Consider the following 19,446-nt stretch of genomic DNA (forward strand, 5'->3'; position numbering starts at 1 on the left):
TTTTTAACTAGGCAAAGAACTTTATTAACATTTGGTTCAAATTTTATTCCTAAATTTCTTCAGCATAATTGGCTGCAAAGAATGAATTATGTATAAGCAAAAACTGAAAAGAATTGCAATGTCCAAAGGCTCAAAAATATTAGTGATCTAGTTTTTATCATATCCATAAACAAAACAAATAGAAAAAGCAGTCATAAAATAAAATAGCAGCTCCAAGTAACTTCTTCAAGTTTTATCTTCTTCAGAAGTCAACTCTACTCAGTTAGCCTCATTCTTGGCTACCTCATCAAAATTCTCCACAAGCTCTGGAACATCATCATCATCATCATCCTCTCTAGTAGGAAGTAGTGCTTTTCCATCCTCAGATTGTTTGGGCAGAGCTCCAGCTAGTCTTCTTAAACTAATCAGACTGTCTGCACTAAACTGGTTTAAGATGCTGGGGATCAGTTCTGTGAGCTGCTTTGTCTCAGCATGGACAGCAGTAGTGAAAGTGTTTGCTGTCAGAGATATCTGAATTTTAAGGATTGTTAAAGTGGATCACTGTTCTTTGTTTTGTGAATAGATTCACCTCTTCAGTGCCAGAGAGACTGTTTACCTCCAATTTCTTTAAGGATAACTTACGTTTTTTATCATCTGTAGCTGTTCTATGAGCCACCTTCTTATTTTCTGTAAGAAGTTCCTTTTCTACCAATGTGCACTTGTGTCTGCAGTTTAGCAAATTTTTCCTGATTCGTGACCATTTCTTTCATCTTGTCAGAGTACCATGTGGGGTACTGGGCAGTTAGGGGGTCTTTGGCAGACCAGCTGAGATTAGGCATACACATGATGGGACACAAGATGGCAGCTCAAACCATCTTATTTTCAGTAACTTCATGTGCTTGCAGATAGTGGATATTAAATTAAGAAGACTTGATGCATTTGAGTAATGATGTTGGTGAAGAATATTGAAAGTACCATGTACTAACAAAAGAAGAAACAAATCTGTATTGGAAAAAAATACAGCTAGGATGCTCCTTAGAAGCCGAGATGGTGAGACTGCTTCTCAGGTACATTGAACACGTTATTAAGAGGGACCAGTCCCTAGAAAAGGACATCACTGTTGGCAAAGTAGAGGGTCTGAAAAAAGAGGAAGACCCACCCCCCCCCAAAAAAAGATGGATTGATACAGTGGCTGCAATGCAACAATGAGATCCGGCATAGCAATAATTTTGAGGATGACACAGAACTGGTAATCTTTGTTTTATTTTTTTGTTAATAGGATCACTGTGAATTGGAACCAACTAAAAGGCACCTAACAATAACATTATAAAGACAGACTAGAAAAATCAGTTTTAAATAATCCAACTGTATGCTGTCTACAAGATACACTTGACCTGAAGACACAAAATGGTTGAAAGTGAAAGGATGAAAACAAACAAACAAACATGCAAGCAGTAACCGAGTTAGGTGTATTAATATTAAATAAAACAGACTTTAAGTAAAAACTTGTCCAAAGGTGTATTATATATTGATAAAAGGCAATTAATCAATAAGCTAAATGTCCAACATTCATCTGCCAGTTTGTCATACTGTGTTGGCTTGTGTGTTGTTGTGATGCTGAAAGGTATGTCATTGGTATTTTAAATACCAGCAGGGTCACCCATGGTGGACAGTTTTCAGCAGAGCTTCCAGACAAAGACAGACTAGGAAGAAGAAGAAGCAGACTATTTCTGAATGTTTAGCCACTAAAAACTTTATTTATGGCAGATGAACATTGTCAGATATAGTGCTGGAAGATGAAAACATTATGAACAGCACCAGAATATGGTCAGATATAGTGCCAGAGGATGATCCCTTCAGGTTAAAAGGCACTTATAATATGACTGGGGAAGACCTGTCACCTCAAGTAGAGCTGACCCTGATGACACAAAGTAAAGCTTTCAGGACCTTTATTTGCTGATTGGGGCACAACTCAAAATAAGGAGAAACAGTTGAAAACATCTGTTAATAAGTTGACCATGGACTGTACAAAGTTTGACTCTAGGAAATTTGAAAGTTGTCAAAAATTAAATGGAACACATAAAAATCAATATACTAGGCATTAGTAAGTTGAAGTGGACTGATAGCAATTTTGAATCTGAAACTCATATGTGTTACTAATTCAAGAGGAATGCCATCATTCGTTTCAAGATCTATCTTGAAGTACAGCATTATTTGGGATAGGATAATATTCAAATGCCTACAAGAAAATCTGGTTACTACCACTATTATTCAAATTTACACACCAACCACTAAATAATTGAAGAATTCTACCAACTTTTTCAGTCTGAAATTGATCAAATATACAATTGATATGTATTGATAATCACTGGTGATCAGAGTGTAAATGTTGGAAATAAAAATGAAGGATCAGTAGTTGGAAAATATCACCTAGGTGATAGAAATGATACTGTAAATCACATGATAGAATTCTGAAAGGCCAGCGACTCATTGATTGCAAATACTTTTTTTAAACAACATAAAAGGCAACTATACCCATGAATCTCAGCAGACAGAATACACAGGAATAAAAATGACTATATCTCTGGGAAAAGACAGTGAAAAAACTCAATAAAAAGCCTTGGGGCAAACTGCTCACATGTAAATTCAGGTTGAAGCTGAAGAAATGTAAAACAAGTTCATGAGAGACAAAATATGACATATCCCACATGAATTTAGAGACCATCTCAAGAAGAGATTCGAAGCATTAGACACTAATAATAGAAAATCAGAAGAGTTGTGGAATGACATCAAGAACATCATACAGATATAAAGAAAAAGGTCATTATTAAGACAGAAAAGAAGGAAAAGACCAAAATGAATGTCAGAAGAGACTCTGAAACTTACACACCAGCATAGAGATGCCAAAGTTAATGGAAGAAATGAAGAAATAAAAGAGCTGACCAGAAAATTTCAAAAAGCAACTCAAGAACACAAAGTCAAGTATTATAATGAAATGTACTAATACTGGGAATCAGGAAACCAAGCTCAGCATTTCTCAAGCTGAAGAAAAAAATTTAAGCTTTGACTTTCAACATTGAAGGATTCTACAGGGAAAACATTGAATGATACAGAAAGCATCAAAAGAAGATAGAAGGTATACACAGAGTCACGGAATCAAAGAGACATGGTTGATGTACAAAAATTTCAACAGGTAGCATATGATCAAAAACCTCTGGTACTGAAAGTAGAAGTCAAAGAAGCACTGAAGACATTGACAACAAATAAGGGTCCAGGAACTGATGGAATACAAACTTAAGTCTTTCAACAAACTGATTCAGTCCTGGAAGCACTCACTCATCTATGCCAAGAAATGTGGAAAACTGTTATCTGGCCAACTGATTGGAAGAGATCCATATTTGTGCACATTCCAAAGCAAGGTGGTTCAACAAAACTTGAAATCATCAAACAAGATCATTAATATCACAAGCAAGTAAAATTTGGTTGAAGATAATTCAAAAATGGCTGCAACATTTTGGGTACATTGACAGGGAACTGCCAGAAATTCAAGCTGGATTCAGAAGAGGACTAGAGATATTACTGCTGACGTTATCTGGATCTTGACTGAAAGCAGAGAACACTAGAACTATTTTAATGTTAATGACTATGCAAAGGCTTTCAAATTTTCAATAATGGATCAAACAGCTAAGATCAATAAAGAGAATACTTAAACAACACCATAAAATAAGAAGACCTAGCAGACATATACATAATATTCCCACCAGGAACAGCAGAATGATACTTTTTCTTAAATGCATAAGGTGCTTTCTCCAGAATGGACTACTTTTTAAGTCAAGAAAGTCTCAATAAAGTTTTAAAGACTGAAATCATATAAAGTAATTGTTCTGATTACAATGGAATGAAGCTAGAAATCAACAACTGTAGGAAAACTGGAAATTTTACAAATAGGTAGAAATTAAACAGCATACCATTTTAAAAAATGAATAAAAAAGATATAGCAAGTAAAATTTGAAAGTACTTGGAGACAAATGAAAATAGAAACACCACACAGAGCAATGCATGGGATATACTGAGACCGTTCTCAGAGCAAAATACATAGTCATAATACCTACATTGAAAAGGAAGAAAGATTTCAAATCAATAACTTAATGAAATCACTTATAACACTGATAATACTGTAAGGCTAAGGGAAAGAAAAGAAAAGAAAGCTCGTTTTGAAACACACACCACTGAATTTTTTTTTTTTAAATGAAGCTAATTTGGAAATGCTTAATTTTTACCCTATTTTCTAACTTCTACTAAAAAATGAAACTGGTCAACTTATATTAAATGAGAAATACTACAAAATGTATAATCAACATCTCTGCTAATTTATATAGCTTTTGTTTATGAATTTGTTTATTTTTAAATCTATCATTAATAGTCATTGCCTAATAACTCAGTTGACTTGACCAAATTTTAAAATATTTTTTAAAAGATTAAATCTGATTGAATGGTTTCTAACTCACTTTTTAATTGCATGCTAATAGAAGTAATTGATATATCTATACCTATGCCTCATAAGAAAGGCTAGAAAGAATACCCATCTAGCTGTAGAGGTGATGTATTTCAGAGAGCAAATAGTTATTAACATCATAAGATGCTATGAGCAATGTTTAATGCTCACATACATATGTATATTTGTAGGGATTTTAATCTTTCACCAATGAGCAGGTGATGGGTGTAAGTAATCTTTCTAAATCCCTATATACCACAATGGAAACATGAATTATGTTTTTATCAGTGTTCCAGAAAGCAAAGGACTTCTTAGATCATCTATTACATCCTTAAGCAAATTTAGGATTAGTTATAAGAGCATATCCCCCAGGGCTTGTTCAAAGTTTAGATTTCTTCACCAGTGAGCGTTACTGCATTTTTCATGTCTCTGACTCTGATTAAGTAGCATGTCTAAAAATCATGTTACATTTTCATGTGACCAGTTGTAACTGCTTGTTCCAGGTATTCACAAGTGAAATCCATGCTATTTAGTATATCTTATATACACAAAAGCTATATTTTATTTAGAAAATTATCAATTAAATAACAGTAATATGAATAATTCAAATAAATTTTTAAAAATTCATACAGTGCCATAAGTTGTCTATATTTCCATCTTTAAAAAATCTTACTATTCAAGCAACAGCATAGAGTTTATCATTCTTGTGCAAATAACCATTTTTTATGCAGAAAACTCTAAACTGTTTAACTAAAAATCAAGAGCTCCCATGCAAAAAAATAAATAAAAAATAAGTTTACATCTTTGGAAATCAGTTGTATTTCTGGATAATTTATCTTAAAGAAACAATATAAAGATTGGGGCAAAAAATGTATATACTAAAATGATTTCTGTAAGAGCAAACTGGAAACAACCTAAATGGTTAGAAATGTGGGACTTGCTAATTAAGCTTGTTTTCCACTTAATAAAACCTTGTTTATAAGTTCTGTCTGTCTTGTTCAACTTTATATTTTCACCACCAATAGCAACACCTGCTTATATAAGTGAAGTGAAATCTAAATATAGCTGTTGATCGAATACATGGAGGATTAATACACCTATAGTAATAGACTTATGAATTATGACTTATGAATTAAAAGTCACAATTGCTTCTGATAATGACTTTGAACCAGTGCTTTTGGGTTCAGTCATGACTGATACAGAAAATGGAAACAGACATTAATTTCTAAAATGTTTATAAAGTGCTGAAATAATAACCAGAGTAAGAACAACTATATGTGGAAGTCCTGGAATGAAAGATTCAAAAGAGTTGTAGTGAGCCCTTTTAAGAGTCTAATTTAGGAGACTGAATGATTGATTGGACTATATAGATTGACACATATTCAAAGTGATGTGGTTGGCCTCCATTTTTGATACCACTAATTCAGATTTGGCAGATCAAGAGATACGGTGGCAATATAGTATGCTCTTGTTTTCTGGAAGGGAGAATAAACATGTTGCAGGACATCAACCTATAATTCTTCCTGTTGTGGCTGTTGTGCCAGTATGCCACATTTTGCAAATTTGAGCCCATTCTGATTTTGTTTGGTTGGCATGACTGAACTGGGAAAAACTGGTTCAAAGTCCGGCTTCTGGTGAAAATTTGAAAGTTTCACAGAAAAAGTAAATTATTATTGTTGTTGCAAAGTGGCATCAAGTCAGTTCCAACTCATAGAGACCCTTTATAAGGTTTCCTAGGAGCAGTTGGTGAATTTGAACCACAAACCTTGTACAAACCATCCTTGCAGTCCAGAGTATTATCCCCCAGTGCCATGACAGAACTCCTTTTCTTCTGGTAAACCTGGTTATGCTTTTGTGGATCATCTGCCATTACTCTTCTTGCATTGAGTTGACAAATGTACAGGAATCCCTGGGCCCAAAGGATATGCTCCACTCCTGGCTCTTTTTCTTTGATGATAATCATATCCCCTAAAAAAGTAAATACAGAAATATATCTCAAACTTGGTTGTTCCTACGAAAAGCGTGTAGACAGATAGGAAAAGAATAAATGAATATAAACATAGTTATTAAGGTTATTTTTGTTTGCAAAATTTGTCATCTACTTCTTATATAATAAGCATCCAAGACAGATGCTTACATTAATTGCATTTCCTTGCACCTTTGTTCTCCACATTTATAGCTCAACCTGTAGGACATCTCTTTCTCTTCTCTACTTCCAAGTATTAAGCTTTAATACCTGTCACTTCCTTTATATTCTTTTTCCTCCCTCAAATCTCCCCTAAATCTGTCTCTTCTGCATCTTCCAGTCTTCAATGGCAAAAGCTAATAATTTTGGCTATCTCAGACAGAAGAGTTATAGCTAAAAGGGAACTCAGGCTGGGCCTATTTCCCAAGGGAGGTAAAAGAACTCTTTTACCTCTAACATGAAAATGTGCACAACTCATCTCTAAATGTAAGTTCACAATGAAATGTCATGAATGCAAAATCGTTAATGTTTTTTTAAAGAATCAGAAAACTAATATATAGATGGTGTGATGTCAATTTATAGCTTGAGACAAAGAAGAATAAATATGATCTTTGTTAATCAGAAAAGTTAAATCAATCCATAAAATGCCACCAAATTTTGTGTTGTTGTTGTTAAGACCCATCGAGTCAGTACCTACTCATAGCAAGCCTATGCACAACAGAACGAAACACTGCCGGGTCCTGGGCCAACCTCACAATTGTTGCCACACTTGAGCTCATTGATGCTTCCACTTTGCCAATCCATCTCACTGGGGGTCTTCCTCTTTTTCTCTGACCCTCCACCTTACTAAACATGATGTCCTTCTCTAGTGACTCCTGACAATATGTCCAGTGTATGAAAGACAATGTTTGGCCATCCTGACGTCCAAGGAGCACTCTGGCTGCACTTCTTCAAACACAGATCTGTTGGTTCTTTTGACAGCCCATGGTACTTTCAGTATTCTCCTCCAACACTATAACTCAAAAGCATCAATACTATCTTCCTTATTCACTGTCCAGCTTTCACATGCATATGAGGTTATTGAAAATACCATGGCTTGGGTCAGGTTCACTTTAGTCCTCAAGCTGACATCTTTGCTCTTCAATACTTTAAAAGGGTCTTGTGCAGCAGATTTGCCTAACGCAACACGTCCTTTGATTTCTTGACAACTGCTTCCATGAGTGTTGGTAGTTTATCCAAGAAGAATGAAGTCCTTGACAACTGCAATCTCTTTTCTGTTGATAAGAATGTTGTTTATGGTCCATTGGTGAGGATTTTTATTTTCTTTACATTGAGATGCAATCCATAATAAAGGCTGTGGTCTTTTGTCTTCATCAGTGTTTTAAGTCCTCACTTTCAGCAAGCAAGATTGTATTATCTGCATATCGCAGTTTGTTAATGAGTTTTCCTTCAATCCTGATGCCACATTTTTCTTCATATATCCCAACTTCTCAAATTATTTGCTCAGCATAAAGGTTGAATAAGTATGGTGAAATAATACAACACTGTTGCACACCTTTCTTAATTTGAAACCATTCAGTGTTCCCATGTTCTGTTCAAACAACTGCCTCTTGGTCCAGGTACAGATTCCTCATGAGCACAATTAAGTATTCTGGAATAGTCATACTTCACAATGTTGTGAATAGCTTGTCATGATCCACACAATCGAAAGCCTTTGTGAAGTCAATAAAGCACAGGTAAAGATTTTCTGGTATTCTCTTCTTTCAGTCAAGATCCATCAGACATCAGCAATGATATCCCTCATCCCATATACTCTTCTGAATCTGGCTTGAATCTTTGAAAGTTCTCTGTCAATGTATGCTTACAGCCATTTCTGTATTACCTTTAGCAAAAATTTACTCATAAGTGATATCAAAAATATTGTCTGATGATTTCTACATTCCATTGGGTCACCTCTCTTTGGAATGGGCACAAATACAGATCTTTTCCATTCAGTTGGTCAGATAGTTGTCTTCCAAATTTCTTGGCATAGATGAGTGAGTGCCTCCAGTGCTGCCTCACTTTCTTGAAAGATTTGAAATTTTATTCCATCAATTCCTGGTGCCTTGTTTTTTGCCAATTCCTTCAATGTACTTTGTACTTCTTCTTTCAGTATCATTGGCTCTTGATCATATGCTATCTTTTGAAATAGTTGAACATCAGACCATTTCCTTTTGGTACAGTGACTCTGTGTATTCCTTCCATCTACTTTTGATGTTTTCTACATCACTCAATAATTTGCCCAAAGAATCCTTAAATAATGAAAATCGAAGCTTGGATTTTTTCTTCATTTCCCACAAATTGAGAAATGCTGAGCATGTTTTTCCCTTTTGGTTTTCTGACTCCAGGTCTTTGAACAGTTCATTGTAATTTTTGACTTTGTCTTCTCAAGCTGACCTTTGAAATTTTCCATTCAGCTCTTGTACCTCCTTATTTCTTCCATTTGCTTTAGCATCTCTACAAAGGAGAGCAAGTTTTAGTGTCTATTTTGACATCCATTTTGATCTTTTCCTTCTTTCTTGTCTTCTTAATGACTTTTTGCTTTCTTCTTATATAACATCCCTAACATCCCCCAAAATGAAAAGATAAGCATTCAAGAAGCTCAACGAACACCAGCAAGGACAGACCCAAAAAGAAAATCATCAAAACATATCATAATCAAGCTCGCCAAAAATCAAAGATAAGGAGAGAATCCTGCACCTTAGGAAAAGAGAAGTGTTACTTACAAAGGCAAGAAATAAGATAAAGTTTTGATCTTTCAGCAAAAACCATGTAGGCAAGAAAGCAATGGAGAGACTTATATAAAATCCTGAAAGGACAAAAAAAACCCTGCCAACCAAGAATTTTTTACCCAGGAAAGCTCTCAATAAAATATGACAGTGTAATAAAAACATTCCAGGATACACAGAAGCTAAAGGAGTTTGTCAAAGCCAACCCAGCACTTCAAAACATCTTAAAGTGAGTTATTTGGACTGAGAGCAAACAAGAACAGATAACAACCAGAGATTGACATACATGGCAACACCACCCAGAAGTCAGTTGGGAGAGTCCAGAACAGAACAAAACTACAAGAATGAATTCAGATGATCTGGGATGTAAGTCTATGATCAAAACAATTACATTGTGAAAGATGGTAAAAATACAGGAACAGAGATCCAGATAAGGAGGATGTCAAGTAGATTGCAGAGTAAAATAGACTGTTTAAAATGGAGGAAAAATTTGATAGACTATAGGATAACCTCAAAGAAAATTAATACTTCACAATGTGCCAAGAAAATGAAAATCCAAGAAGACCATAGAAACATTAAAAATATGAAGTTTAAGAAAAGATAGCCATACTAAAAGAAAAAGAAAATGTCTTTGTGGGTTATCAGGGGTGGAAGGAAGGGTACATTAGAGCACAGGTTAGGAGACAGACATATCTTCGGGTGTTGGGGAGGGAAATATACAAAAAGTGGGAAGGGAATACAAAACAAGTTAGATGGAACAGATTTAAATAGTGATGTATGCTCAACTTTGAAACAACAGGGCTCTGTGAAACAGGGATCAAGGCATAGTCAGAGTAGATAAAAGAAGGGGAATAATGTTAAGATGCTTGACTGTCTTATGAGTGTTGGTTTCCTTTGACTCTACTATTGTAAAATAGATGCTTAAGTGGGAAAGAAATGAATATTCAGAATTATGATTACAGAAAATTTGTAAGCCTGTCTTCAGCCTATAACAACTGATTGGAATACCTAAAAGAGGTTCTAGAACTTCCTCCAGTGAAATAAGCTTCTTGCAGAGACTTTGTAGTGTATAGGACATTAGATAGAATCCTGAACCCCATCCAGAACCTTCTGAGGAGGGACATTCTCACTTGAAAGGACATACAGACCAGGCTGGAGTGACTAGAACAGAAGATACTTCTTGAAAGAAAGTGAAGCAGGAAAAATCAAAAACAAAAATGGCAATCTTATTGGCTATTACAAGAACAAGCAAGTTCTTTGCTGGTGAGCCATCAAGGCAAGCAATCAAGTCCCTTCAGTACAAAACCACCTCCAAGACTGAAACTCAAAGGGAACACATGAGCAGGCATTTAAGCTTGCTGGTGACCATGTTGGTCTACTGGTGAGTGGAAGTGGGGAAAGGCAGCATGAAGATATGAGCTGAATTTGGCCACGTTCCTTAGACTCTCATAGACTTGGAGATTAGAGAGAGAAGAGGAAGGGATGATTGGTCTGAAGGGTGATGAGACCTGAGGACTCCTAATCCCATGGACAAGGAACTAGCCATGGAGGGCTAGAGCCGAGAGTGAAGCAGCCATCTGATATGAAGTGAGAGGAAACGTACAAGAACAGCCAAACTTGCAGCTAGTACTTATTTGGCCTAGCTTTGATGGCTTGATAATCATAACTCAAATAGAGGAAAATAAATTTGATAAATGAAACAAGTGTAAATTGCTACAATTTATTGAACCTGACCTATATTTATGGATGTAGTAGCTCAAAATACCAACCAAGAGGGAAGGAGACTTTACATCAAGGATTAAGCATATCCTTCTGTACACATGGTTGATAAGGATGGGCAACTTAGCAATTAGCTACCTAAAGTGGGCGGTGGGGACTTATAAAGGCAAGAAGTGGCTGACAAACAAATTTTCAAGACGGAGTTTAGTTTCAGAGTGTGTGGGGAAAGGTAGAATCCATACTAAATAGTTTTCATCTTGTCTAGATGGGTCTGGTGTAATGAGATGAGGATAAGATTCTTGTTTCAATAGTGAGTAGTTGTTATCATGACTAGTTGTGATTGTCACAACTGCAAAGGTAGAAGTTTTATAACATAAAGGGGGAGTAGTCAGTCTTACATTCCAGGAACAAAGGACCTTAGGACCATTATGGAACAAGAGTATGAGCAATGTGGAACCCTATCCATAGAAGCAGTGAAACCAGTGATGGAGGCAAAGATGATAGCAATGAGAGGTAGAACACCTAAGGACTCTAGACTAAACTCATGGAAAGTGAAAGGCTATGTGCTGGTGGCCAGGAGACAGATTTGCAGAAGTTGCCCTTTGGTTACTTAAATGATTATGTTTTCCTGAGTATTTTTGTGTCATCGTAAAGAAAAAACAAAAACAGGAAATAGAAGCAAATACTGTTGAAAAGTGGAATGAGGGATATCATTGCTGATGTCTGATGGATCTTGGCTGAAATCAGAGAATATCAGAAAGATGTTTACCTATGCTTTATGTACTATGCAAAGGCTTTCGATTCTGTGGATCATGGTAAGCTATGGACAACATTGCTAAGTATGAGTATTCCAGAACACTTAATTGTGCTCATGAGGAATCTGTACCTGGACCAAGAGGCAGTTGTTCGAACAGAACATGGGAACACTGAATGTTTTAAAATTTAAAAAGGTGTGTGACAAGGTTGTATTCTTTCACCATACTTACTCAACCTATATGCTGAGCAAATAATCTGAGAACCTGGGTTCTGTGTAGAAAAAGGTGGCATCAGGATTGGAGGAAGACTCATTAACAACTTGGGATATGCAGAAGATACAACCTTGCTTGCTGAAAGTGAAAAGGACTTAAAATATTGACTGATGAAGATCAAAGAGCACAGCCTTCGTATGGATTACATCTCAATATAAAAGAAAACAAAAATCTTCACCACTGAACCAATAAACAACATTCTTATCAATAGAGAAATGATTGAAGTTGTCAAGGACTTCATTCTTCTTGGATCAACTATAAACACTCATGGAAGCAGCAGTAAAGAAATCAAAGGACGTATTGCATTATCTGCTGCACAAGACCTTTTTAAAGTGTTGAAGAGCAAAGATGTCAGCCTGAGGACTAAGGTGTGCCTGACCCAAGCCATAGTATTTTCAATAACCTCATATGCATGCGAAAGCTGGACAGTGAATAAGGAAGATCGTAGAAGAATTGATGCTTCTGAGTTATGGTGTTGGAGGAGAATATTGAAAGTACCATGGGCTGCCAAAAGAACCAATAACTCCGTTTTGGAAGAAGTGCAGCCAGAGTGATCCATGGAGGCCAAGATGGTCAAACTTCATCTCTCATACTTTGGACATATTGTCAGGGGGAGCAGTCTCTGGAGAAGGATATCATGTTTGGTAAGGTAGAGCGTCAGAGAAAAAAAGGAAGACCCCCCAATGAGATGGATTGGCCAAGTGGCAGCATAGATGGACTCAAATGTGGCAACTACTAGTAGTGATGTTGGCCCAGGATTGGGCAGTGTTTCCTTCTGCTGTGCATAATGTCGCTATGGGTCAGTACCGACTCGATAGCACCTAACAACAACAACTGTTGAATATTAACACATGTAAGGTATTGTAATCATTTCAATGATACAAAATTTGATAGGATGACTACAAAACTGATGCTCGGCCATGTAAATTATTACTCAATGCACAATAAAAGCTTTAAAGAAAAAAAAAATGTTTTCCTCATCTAGGTTACATGACTAACTCATTGTTATAGGATATTGTCCAAGAAATAATTCATTTAAATAGTTCTATTGTCTTAAAGGAGTCCTGGTGTGGTACTGTGGGTTAATGCTAAGGACTACAAAGTCAGTTTGATCCAAAAAATCAGTGGTTCAAGCTCACCAGCTGATCTTCAGAAACCATATACTGGTTCTCTATGGGTCGCAACCTACTCAACAGCTCTTAACAGCAATGACAACATTGTCTTAAAATATACTCAATTTCCAAAAGAGTAGAAGTGAATAGGGAATATAATGGAGGTAGAATTGGTGTTAGAGAAGGAAACACTGTGGCTATGTAACCTTACCAAAACAAGACCAAGGGCAAACCGTGGAAGAGACCATCAATTATCCATATGCAAGTGCAGTCTGACACTGAAGAAAATGTAAAACAATTCCAAGAGAGCCATAATAAGACCTTGAACATATCCCACCTGAATTTAGAGATCATCCCAAGAATATATTTGATGAATTAGACACTAATGACTGAAAATATTTAGTTGTGGGATAACATAAGGAGCATTGTACAGGAAGAAAACAAAAGTTTTTTTTAAGACAGGAAATAAGGAAATGACCAAAATGGGTTTCAGAAGAGACTATGAAACTTGCTCTCCAGTGTAGAGATGCTAAAGCAGTTAGGAAAAAAAAAAAAAAAATGAGGAGGTAAAGGGCTAAAGAGAAATTTTCAAAGGGCAGCTAAGAAGACAAAGTCAAATACTATAAAGACCTGTAGAGAGGTTACTGAATGTAATGTAGAAGTCATCAGATAATGTCATGAATGTAACATGTAAGTAACACTTTGGTAAAGATAAATAAAAAATGACTGCAGTACATTGACAGAGAGCTGCCAGAAATTCAGGCAAGATTCCAATGGAATAAGGGATATCATGGCTAACATCAGATGGATCTTGGCTGAAGGCAGAGAATACCAGAAAGATAATTATGTATACTTTTCATAACAAGCAGAGAATGAGTAATCAGGGACACTTAATATTTCTCATGTGAAACCTATATATAGACCAAGACACAGTCATTCGTACAGAATAAGGGGACATAGACTGGGTTAAAATCAGAAAAGTGTGCACCAGGGTTGTACTTTTTCACCATATTTATTTAGTCTGCATGCTGAGCAAACAATCCAAAAATCTGGACTATATGAAGAAGAATGTGGCATCACAACTGGAGGAAGACCCATTACTGATGAAGATCAAATATAGTATTCAGTATGAGTTACACCTCAATGCAAAGAAGAAAAAAAAGAATCCTCACCTCTTGAACAACAAATAACATCAATCTAAGTGGAGAAAAGATTGAAGTTGTCAAAGACTTCATCTTGTTTGGATCAACCATCAAGGCTTATGGAATCAGTGAACAAGAAATCAAAAGACATAGTATATTAGACAAATCTGTGGCACAAGACCTCTTTAAAGAGTTCAAGAGCTAAGATGTCAGTTTGAGGACTGATGTTGCCTGACCCAAATCATGGTATTTTCAAAAGCTTGATGTTGTTGTTGTTGTTGTCAGGTGCCATCGAGTCGGAAACGACTCATAGTGACCCCATGCACAGCAGAATGAAACAATGTCCGATCCTGGGCCAACCTCACTACCACCGCCACACTTGACATCATCAATGATGTCACCTGGCTGATCCATCTCGTTGGGGGTGTTCCTCTTTTTCTCTGACCCTCCACCTTACCCAGCATGACATCCTTCTCCAGCGACTGTTCTCTCCGGACAATGTGTCCAAAGTATGAGAGATGAAGCTTAGCCATCTTGGCCTCCAAGGAGCACTCTGGTTGCACTTCTTCCAAAATAGATCTATTGGTTCTTTTGGCACTTTCAGTATTCTCCTCCAACACCACAACTCAAAGGCATCAATTCTTCTACGATCTTCCTTATTCACTGTCCAGCTTTTGCATCCATATGAGGTTATTGAAAATACCATGGCTTGGGTCAGGCGCACCTTAGTCCTCAAGCTGATATCTCTATTCTTCAATACTTTAAAAAGTTCCTGTGCAGCAGATTTGCCCAATGCAATACCTCGTCTGATCTTTTGACTGCTACTTCCGCGAGTGTTGACAGTTGATCCAAGAAGAATGAAGTCCTTGACAACTTCAATCTCTTCTCCATTGATAAGAATGTTGTTTATTGGTCCAGTGGTGAGGATTTTTGTTTTCTTTACATTGAGTTGTAATCCATACGTAAGGCTGTGCTCTTTTTCTTCATCAGTAAATATTTTAAGTCCTCTTCACTTTCAGCAAGCAAGGTTGTATCGTCTGCATATCTCAGGTTGTTATGTCTTCCTCCAATCCTGATGCCACGTTTTCCTTCATAGAACCCAGCTTCTCGTATTATTTGCTCAGCATACATATTGAACAAGAATGGTGAAAGAACACAACCCTGTCGCACACCTTTCCCAATTTTAAAACATTCAGTGTTCCCATACTCTGTTCGAACAACTGCCTCTTGGTCCAGGTACAGATTTCTCAGAAGTACAATTAAGTGTTCTGGAATACTCATACTTCTCAATGTTGTCCATAGCTTGTCATGATCCACACAATCGAAAGCCTTCGCGTAGTCAATAAAGCATACGTAAACATCCTTCTGATATTCTCTGCTTTCAGCCAAGATCTATTGGACATATGCAATGATATTTCTTGTTCCACGGCCTCTTCTGAATCCAGCTTGAACCTCTGGAAGTTCTCTGTCAATGTAGGATTGTAGCCGTTTCCGTATTACCTTTAGCAAAACTTTACTCGCTTGAGATATCAAAGAGATTGTCCGATGATTTCCACATTCCATTGAGTCACCTCTCTTTGGAATGGGCACATATATGGATCTCTTCCAATCATGCCTGATATGCATGTAAAATTGGACAGTGAACAAGGAAGATCACAGAACGATTGATGGACATGAGTTATGCTGTTGGAGGAGAATATTAAAGGTGCCATGGACTGCCAGAAGAACAAACAAGTCTGTGTTGGGAGAAGAACAGCCAGAACACTCCTTAGAAGCCAAGATGGCCTGGCTTTGTCTCTTATACTTGGGACATATTATCAGGAGGGTCCAGTCCATGGAGAAGGACATCATGCTTGGTAAAGTGGAGGGTCAGCAAAAAAAGCAAAAGACGCCAAACAAGATGGAATGGCACAGTGGCAGCAGCAATGGGCTTAAGCATAGCAAAGGTTGTAAAATTGGCCCAGGGCCTATCAGTGTTTCACTCTGTTGTGCCTATGTGTGCCTATGCTATGAGTCAGAACATACTCCAAGGCACCTAACAATGACCGTACCACTTATAATACTATGGAAATTTTAATTCTTTCTGTATTTGTATGTTTACAATGTTGTTGTTATTGTTTTAGGAGTCATCATCAACTTTTGACTCATAGGAACCCCATGTGATAATTGAACTGTCCTAATGGGTTTTCTAGGCTGCTATTTTTAAGGGAATAGATCTCCAGGTCTTTCTACAATAGAGCCCTTGAGAGTGTTCAGTCAACCTTTCAGTTAGAAGTTTAGTATCTATACCCCTAGGGCTCCTTATAAGAAGCTCTGGTAGCGTAGTGGTTACAAATCAGGCTGCGAACCTCAAGGTCAGTAGTTTGAAACTACCAACTGTTCTGCGGGAGAAAGATGAGGCTTTCTGCTCCCATAAAGATTTACAGCCTCAGAAACCCTGTACAGGGTCGCTGTGAGTTGGAAGCGACTCCACGGCATACAACAACAACAACAGGGCTCCTTATGTTTAGAATTGTTGTTGTTGATGATAAGTGCCACATAGGAGCAGAGACCATACAGTCCTAGTACACAACACCTTGTGCAACTAAGTTTGAATTTCATCACCCAGCATTCCATAAGAAGCCCACATGGTGCTGCAGGATACGCACTGGACTGCTAACTGCAAGGCTGGCAGTTCAAACCCCCCAACTACTCTGAGGAAAAAAAAGTGACTTTCTGCTCCTATAAAGATTTTCAGCCTTGGAAACTCCAGTGAGTTTGAGTTTCTTTGTTTCTTTGTAAGATTCCATAGGGAATATGTGGAACTATTATTTTCTTTATCTGTGAGACTAATCCAAATTTCAGAAATGTTAACATGTATGAGGATGTTGTGCCTTAGAATTCATGCACTATGGTTATAAGAATCTCATTAATATATGACAAATGGACCACACATCATAAATATCCTCATAAGCCTTTTACACTTTTATTTTCTTTGATATGGTTCAGTTTAATTTCATTTTATTTGATTTGGTTTGATACAGGAAAGCTAAGATATACAATGTGCACTAAGCCCTCAAAGACTGTTGTTATGTGCCATCGAGTTGATTCTGACCCATAGCAACCCTCTATAGGGTTTCTGAGGAGATACTAGTGAGTTTGAACTGCTGATCTGCAGTTCAAACAAACTTTTCAGTCTAACACATTAACCCACAGTGCCACACTAAGACTTTTGAATTATTCAAATTCAGAGATAAGAAAAACATTAGAAATAATTTTGTCTATGTCCTTAACTAGCAAAAGCAAAAGCTGTGGCCCACGTAAGTTATGGATCTTGTTTAAGTATTTAATTTCATTACATCATATAGCAATCACATATTCTCTAAAACTAACTTTCTTTTTTTATTCACTAAACTGTTAGTTCCTAATTGAAATAACCAATGTCAAAATGATAATTTATATGAGATGCTAATGACTAAAATACATTTTTTAATATTTTACTAGACAATAGTACCATAAATTCTTAAATTTAATGATTTAGCTCTAATTCTGTTTAACTATCACTTAGGTATAGAGTGATACTTTTGTAAAATTCTTCTGCAAATATGACACATGAACGGATTATGCAGTTATTATTTCAGTAGTTGCAATAATTAAAGGATCATTTTTAAGTGCATTTCCTTGGTGCTGCTCCCTCTAAATATTCATTAAACGTAGCAACCTCACACTTACTCATATTACAGTTATGCTTTAAAACTCAGCCTTTAAAAGAACTGTGTTATTATCATACAACTGCATTCTAATAGGTTTATCTTAATTCTTTTCTCTGCTGACATGACTGACCATAGCAGTAAACTAAGCAGATGTGTTCATTAAATTGCAATGATGTAAAGATTCTTGTCATGGGAAGTTTCAAGCACAGCTGTGGAAAAGACACAGTTTCACCTAAATAAGTGTCGTGAGTCTAAAACCACAGATTCCATTGAGATGAGTCTTTGGCCTTCAGGTTTCACTTGGTATATCATGTTCACATAGATTTAAAAGAAATAGCAAACCTTGGTGAGCTCACTAGTTTTGCAAGCCCTCAGGGACTTATTTTGTTCCATCTGTGGTGGAATTTACCTATAAGAGAGAATGCCTTGAAGGCTATCCACAAAATAATATTGGTCTTTTGGGCAAATCACCTAAGGTTGCTATGACATTTTCACCAACATGAAAATGCTTGGAAGGAATATCAAGGATTGTGTGATAGGGTGATAGGAAACAAGCCAAGTATAAAGAGTATCTAGGAAACTGCTTGAGTCACTCAACTAGAAATACAGAGAGTGGTACATAGCTTTACTCTTCTCTTTCTCTTCCTTATACCCTGAGATACTGCCTATCATGAGCTATCTGTACCCCTGAACTAAGGTGTAAGGCTCCAATGGATCATCACCCCATATGACATACCCTGGAGGTGATCTTCTGCCCAATCTATAATATTGAAACTCAACAGCTGTCCTAGTGACATTCTATACAAACCTTCCAAAATTCTCTTCACAACCCCAATCATTGAAGTTTTATTCTTCCCTCCTTCATTCAAACCCTTTCCTTGCCTGTCCTCTTTAGGTCTCTCTTTTTCTCTCTGTCAGTTTATGATACACACTGGTTGGGTCACAATCCCTAACAAGAACTATGTGACTTTTCTAGAAAAGGAAGGAGGAAAGCAGAAAAATGAGCTGACAATTATGATTCTCTTTGACCTTATTTTATCTGAAAGCACTGGAATATCTGAAAAAAATACCAAATTAATCACTTTTGTTCTGTCCTGTTCCAGAATCAAACCTATTATTATTTTGTACTGTGTTTTTCTATAAAGATGCCCTGATTATAAATGCTTTAGACATTTAAAGATTATTCACTAGCTTTTGTGTGTTAATTTCCAAACTGTGTTTATTTCATTTGGTTTTACTGAGAGGTTGTTGTTGGTGGTAGTGTTAAGGGCCATGGAGTTGGAGTTGATTGTGATACATAAGGACCCTGTATGGGCTCTCAGAGACTGTAAATTTTTCATGCATTCAAGAGCAGCTGGTGGGCTCGATCAGCAGACCATGTGGTTAGCAGTCAAGTGCTTATTCTACAGAACCACCACATTCCCATTGTGAGAAGTTGGATTTATTTTTTTAGTCCAATATGATTTGACAGTCCAATTCTGTTTCCTGAATACTCTTGCCTTTCTATACTAATTTGAAATTACATCTTTAACATAAATAGTCTTT

At 36.7% G+C, this 19,446-nt stretch overlaps 1 pseudogene; it reads right to left on the reverse strand.

Moving 5' to 3' along the window:
• Positions 1 to 258: 258 nt before the first annotated feature.
• LOC102813771 lies at positions 259 to 749 on the reverse strand (annotated as a pseudogene).
• Between the last annotated feature and the right edge of the window lie 18,697 nt (positions 750 to 19,446).

This window comes from Chrysochloris asiatica, unplaced genomic scaffold (genome assembly GCF_000296735.1).
Source record: "Chrysochloris asiatica unplaced genomic scaffold, ChrAsi1.0 scaffold00274, whole genome shotgun sequence".
Lineage (NCBI taxonomy): Eukaryota > Metazoa > Chordata > Mammalia > Afrosoricida > Chrysochloridae > Chrysochloris > Chrysochloris asiatica.